The 6,578-nt window shown below is 39.5% G+C and overlaps 1 protein-coding gene across 1 annotated transcript in view; it reads right to left on the bottom strand.

The window, feature by feature from the left end:
- LOC107708730 (sperm acrosome membrane-associated protein 4-like) overlaps nt 1-6,578 on the bottom strand; it is a 19,274-nt gene that overhangs the window by 12,293 nt on the left and 403 nt on the right. The gene's annotated exons all lie outside the window — the stretch shown is intronic.

Raw genomic sequence — 6,578 nt, 5'->3', positions numbered from 1 at the left:
TTTGACATAAAAACTGGGACCCGAACTGCACCTGCATTAAATCTCCTACATGAGGTAGACAAAACTAATTTATTAAAACTTTTATTCAAAGTGTGAATAGATTAAATACAGAAAGCAAGCAAAGAGCGCTCCCTTTAATATAATCACTACAGCTGTCAATTAGTGGCAGCGCGATTGGCTACATTGCTCAGCGTGTACTAAACCAAGTCGAAATAGTCTTGGTTATTGGACCCGCCCATGCTTGTCACCGTCCGGCCCGCACCCGCATCACACCCCACACATAAATATTATTCCACCCGTTACATCAAATATTAGCTATTCACCTGCGTGTACCCGCCCACATGCAGGACTCTGGCTTCCCCCTTGTGGACAACATAATAGAGAATTCTTAATAGCCATAATATGGACTTTTGTAAATGCTGTGATACTGTGATGCTCAGATACTGTTATTTCCTTCTCACATTGCTGATTTCATCATTAACTCATTACCTGAACAGTTTATGTTTTTGTATATGGTATCATTGTAATCCTTGGCCATCAAAACATAGGGGTAGACATCACCTTTTCTGTGTTATGTTTGGTTTGGTTCAGGAGCTATGACACAAAATACATAATTTGGTTATGGCTGAAAGTAAAATGGTCACCATGGCAACCACAAGCTGTTTTTGTGATGGCTCCATTTCTGAAAATGTTTAGGGCCGCAAACTATACGAGTGTACCAAGTTTCATGCTTTTATGAAAAAGTGAACATTATTTTCACATATCACCTGGACTATTAGGGCTCAACTTAAGGTTGTACTGCCTCAGACGACTGAACACGACCTCTAATCTTTCTAATTAGCCTCCTGCTCATTTGGAGCGAACACCAACAGGTCGTCAAGATAACATAAGCTGCTGAAGTTTAAGTCTCCAAAGATTCTCACCATCATCCGCATAAAGGAGGTTGGGCTGTTGCATAGCCCTTGCGGCATCCTATTATACTTGTGCAGCCCTATAGGAGTCGTGAACACAGTATATTCTTATCCTCTTCGGCCATGGGTATGTTATAAAATCCTGATGTCAGGTCCATGGTGCTAAAAAGTGTGTTTCCGCCCAGAGCAGCTAAGCAGTCAGACTGGTGTGGAAGTGGGTATGCATCCTTTATCGTTCTTGCATTTAACCATCTAAAGTCTGTGCATATCCTCAGACTGTCATCCTTCTTCTACACTGGGACTAACGGGGAAGCATATTCATTTACAGACTTCCTAATCATCCCCTGTTCTTCCATCTGGCACAGAACCTGACGCAACTTTTGGTAGTGTGCAGGCGGCACTCTACAATAAGGGAGCCTGAATGGACGCTCATCCATTAGCCGAATGTGGTGAACAAAGCCCTTTACTTCTCCACAGTCCAAAGCATGCTTGGAAAACACATTGTTGTATCTCTCCAGTAATTGGACTAGCTTCTCTTTTGTCTCATGGCTGCCAGAATAAAGACTGGATGTCAAGATCAGCAAGGCCAACAGTTTCCAATCGCTGTCTGAAATCAGCTTATGAATTAGGTAAGTGCTGACTCTCCTTCCCAAACACCTCAGCTAGACTCAGCCCTTGGAAAAGTTCAAAATCCTCCATGGCGACACATGGGAATACGTCTGCCAATTTACGATTTATCTTGAGTGTGACTGGCTTGTCAGAGACGTTGGTGACTTTTACGGGAACCCAGCGATCACCCCATAATGGCGTAACAACTCGCCCGACCATGATGTCTCATGACACAGACCTTGAATTCGTTGGTTCCACTACCACTGTGCTCCCTGGTGACATGGGGACATTTTTGGGCAACTTTCCCCAGACAAGGTGCTCCTGACTTGCTAAGAGGGTGACACACTGCTGTAGCTTGATTGTTCCAACCTTGTCTGGCAACTCTGAGCCCTTCCACAGACATGTGTTGGCCGTAACATCAAGGAACTGCTCACATCCTGCCATCGGCTCCACTGTCTGATTAGAAACAAGTCGCCAGTAATCATTGTCGCCTTTCATACGATGTGCGAGGAATTTGACTACATTCGTGCCAATGATTAGATCATCCCGCTGGCCGGGTACAACGAGAATAGGCACTAGGCAGCTCTCTCCATACATTTTCAATTCAACCTCACACATACACTTTGGTCTTGTAACTTTACCCCCGCATCCTACTAGAATGACTTCCTGTTGAAGAGGTGTGGGTGGAGGCAATACATTCTCACATAAACATACCCTTTTCTGCTTTGTCACTAAAGGTGCAGGCCATGGAGCCTGTATCAAGCATTCCCTTCATTGAAAACACATTATTTACACTGACTGGCGCATAGAACAATTCATCGAATGCCTCAACTGCCTGGACATTTTGTGCTATCACTTTGGTTCCAGTGGGAGCCTGTGCACATGCATTTTCATAAAACTAATGAAGATCAACAGTCTCTAGGGGTTCTTCACTTGTGCCCACGCATCCCCCTTCCAAACGTGAGCCATCTAGTTTAGACCTAGTTTAAACCTTCAAACCGTCCAAACGTGAGCCATCTAGTTTAAGGGACATTCTACCAGAAATGTACATTATCTGTCCTTGACTTGTTACAGTGAATAAAAATTATTACATCCAAAAAATGTCTAAAACTGACTGATGGTTGATTTCAGTGAGTTGTTCTGTAAAGGAATATGTCATTCATTAGGTTCTCATTTTTTTTAGGAGGACGAGCAAAAGGGTCAGGCCCTGTCACGGTAAAACATCTCAGAAAATAATGATTTTTAAAAAAATCCAAAACATGTCTAAAAAAGTTACTGAATTCCTTGATTGCATGTTAACAGTTTTTATGCTAGCATGCTAGCTGAGTGAGTAATGGCAGTTTAAAATGGCCTGACAGTCCTGTGACATGGCCTTACAAATGAATGGCATTGTTGTTTTTTATTACCTTTATTGCATATAATATGTATTTAATGCATGCCATAGTAAAACATTATTTGAATAAATAGACATTTTACTGTAAATCTGAAGCTTTATATGCTCATCGACAAATATTTTTAATTGTATTCCTCTTTGACCTAGGCCTATGTAGCACTGCACTTTGCGTTATTTTGATTAGGTTAAAAAATAACTAATAATTACAGCTAACTAATGCAATAAAACACAATAAAAACATGATTACATAATAAAAAACATGATTTTTGAAAATTAAAAAAAACTGAGTTATCGGTTTTTGCAAATAAACTCTTCATATATTTATTTATTACAGGGACAATGCATATTAATAAACATTTCTGTCAATATGCCAGAATTAGCCAGAAGGCTATTTTTCACCTGCCACCATATAGATGTAATTGTCATCTATATAAGCTTCGAGTAATGATGACTGTAATTATCCCAATTCATACAGATACCATGGTAATATCTACATTATTACCTAGGAAATGACATGCAATTTCCGTTATTACCATGTAATTTCCCAAAATAATAATGCAGATATTACCATAGTATTGCCCTGTTATTACTGAGCTGTAATATTATGTGGTACCACAGTTACTTTACTTTGTGCTATTCAGTTAAATGTCTATACATTTGCTGTGTCATAGTAAAATATACTTTATATATTATGAAGTTATAGTTATATTATGTTATATGAAGTTATAAATATGTTTTTATATTGAAATAAAATGAAATTAGTTTATTAATTTGTCAGTCATATTCTAATGAATTAGGCCCTTATTATATGTCCTTGGCTGAACTTTACCATAGTCTAATATTACATTAACATTAAAATTATAATAATAATTTAAAATAGGAATGCTTATCAAAACTTAAATAAAGAACACAAAACATAACCTTTTCTGCATCAACGAAATCCATAAAGTCAGTCCTGTCACAGCACCATCAGTCCTGTCACACAGGAAATTATGTTATAAAAATGTAATATTTGAGGAAATATTGATGAATTAATCTCTGTAACTGTGTAGATGAAGGTTGGAGTATATATCCACTACTATGTTTTTGAAAAAATCTCCTATGTAAAGGCAGTTTTTTTACAACTATATGAGTGCCTGGCGGGGTATTCTGTGATTTTGTGTACTACAGTTGACCGAAAAGTTGCTTATATTTCTTATAGAAATTACAAAACCATGTTAGATACAATCAGGGACATGTGACCAATAAGAAAATGCTATTTGTATCAAAGAAATTCATTAGGAAACCATTCTAACATATACAAATTTGTCTGTGACAGGGCCTGACATTTTAGGGGTGAAATGCATATAAAAATGTATTTATTTCAATCATAAAAACATGCTGAGATGGCATGATATGTGTTTCATATAGATTAACATGTCCTCCATATGACTCAACGTTCCGATTTAAGAATAAGATATTTTTTTCACCCAAGATTTTGACAAGTGGAAATGTACGTTTCTGGTAGAATGTCCCTTAAATGTCACTGATCATGTTCAGACATCCCACGAGGTTGATGAAGTGGATGTTGGCTCTCCAATAGAGCCAGGTGAGTGTAGTCGATTCAGCACTACACACGCTATACAGAGTGATGACAATTGTATGAGAACTCTGATTAATCTTCTTGATCGTACGTACACTGTCTCAAAATGTCCAAATGCCATCTCACCAGCCCCAAGGCAAACTCTGTAGAGTATGCAGATCTCCAGATCACTCCACTGTAACGCATTGTCGACGTTACTTGGAAGACGAATGAGCTTTGGAGCTGCCAATGGAACAGTGTCATAGAAGTCAGCCAAGGGCATACATGAATAATTGACATCACTAAAAATGTTGTTTCAGAATGTCCATGATAACCTTTGGGTTCTCAACTGGGTTTAAAGCTGAATTACATCAAAGAGTAACTCTGACGACATCTTTGGCTTTACCCATCAATCTGCTTAAAATCTCTTGATGTTGCTCTGCTAATGGTATTCCTCTCTTTCGCAGATATGTGTCCATCAGTTCCTCCCATTCATGCACTCCGAGCTTGTCCGACGAATCACCACGGTAGACTGGGGGCTCTTTTGCGTCTGACTGCATGATCAACCTCACTCCAGTCAAGTTAATTGAAGGTATGTCTGAAAATGTCTTAGTGGTATCTAACCCCTGTGTTTGTGTACCTCTATTCTCTCCTTCCCCATAAACAGCCTCCCTTTGAGATGCTAACATTGTCTGACCAAATTTTTGAGCAATATGTGTTATCAACCCTGGCCAGTTTGGAACATTTATGCCTGGAACAGCTAAGGGCAAAGTGTCAGCTGTTGGATTGGGAACATTATCAATTACACATGTGGAGCACAACACATGAGGCATTCTGCTCACTCTACTCTCCCTTTCAATTGGAGCAACTGGAGTTTCACCAAAAATGTTCCCCCTACCAAGACCCAAGACCCAACCGACATTGTTTCATCAAATTAATCTCCGTTTAAACTAAATGCCATGTTCAGTTTCATACACAAAATAAATCCAACAGAAGATAAATGTCCAAATAGAATAAACTATATCAGAAAGTATCAGTCCGAGAATAATAATCACTTAATGAGGAAATGCACCAATCAATATGAAAAATCCCACATGTTTTTTGTACTCTCACAGTTCTTCACTCACAAAACTGTGAACCTCAAAACAGCGTCCCTCTGTGACCCGACTGACGTAGATCCTGAAGCAAATCTTCATCCGGGTCACGGCACCAATGAAACCGGTCCCTTGCTGACCGCTGCTACCATCGTCTGCGTTGTGTGTAAGAAGGCCCAGGACACTTTCACTTCTGTTCACCAAAAGGGGATTTATTGACAGCCACACCCAGCATTAACTTCACTCCGTCTGTGGATTAACATGCATAAAGCTCATATCTCTCTCTCTCATGGGCATTCCATTAAGACATTCCTCTCCCCAGCATATACAATGCGAACTGACGAAGAAGCGCGCACTCACTTGAAAATGGCATCAGTAGAGCGCCAAGAGAAATTTTCAAAATAAAAGTCTCTAAACAGTGAACAGCAGAATCAACAAATATTACTCAAAGAAAAACAGAAATAAATCAATAATACAATAACAAATAAACCCGTAATACAATAAAAAGGATTTTAGTGAAAAAACAATGTGTTACATTCAAATTGTATTCACTATAACTCATTACACAGTTATTAAAGGGGTCATATGATGTTGCTAAAAAGAACATTATTTTGTGTATTTGGTGTAATGCAATGTGTTTATGCGGTTTAAGGTTAAAAAAACACATTATTTTCCACATAATGTACATTATTGTTTCTCCTCTATCAGGATCAGGAAACATTCCTCCATAAAATATGCTGCACACATCTGAATATTTGGGTTGAACTGTTCTGGAACAGTGTTGTAAATACAACTTAACCACTGATTTCTAGTCGTGTCCTCTTTTGGAAGGCCAAACAAAGTAGTTTCACTTTCACAATGAAACACACAGCGGCTAGAGTGAGAGGCGCCCGGCGGGCTTGAGTGAGGAATGGCCGGCAGGCTAGAGTGAGCGGAGGCCGGCGGGCTGAGTGAGCGGCGGCTGGCGGCCTTGAGAACGGCGCGGCCGGCGGGCTTGCGGCAACCACATG

This window comes from Sinocyclocheilus rhinocerous, unplaced genomic scaffold (genome assembly GCF_001515625.1).
Source record: "Sinocyclocheilus rhinocerous isolate Xijiao unplaced genomic scaffold, SAMN03320098_v1.1 scaffold2521, whole genome shotgun sequence".
Lineage (NCBI taxonomy): Eukaryota > Metazoa > Chordata > Actinopteri > Cypriniformes > Cyprinidae > Sinocyclocheilus > Sinocyclocheilus rhinocerous.
Note: the sequence above shows the minus strand (reverse complement) of the source record. Positions and strands in the feature narration are given on the sequence as shown.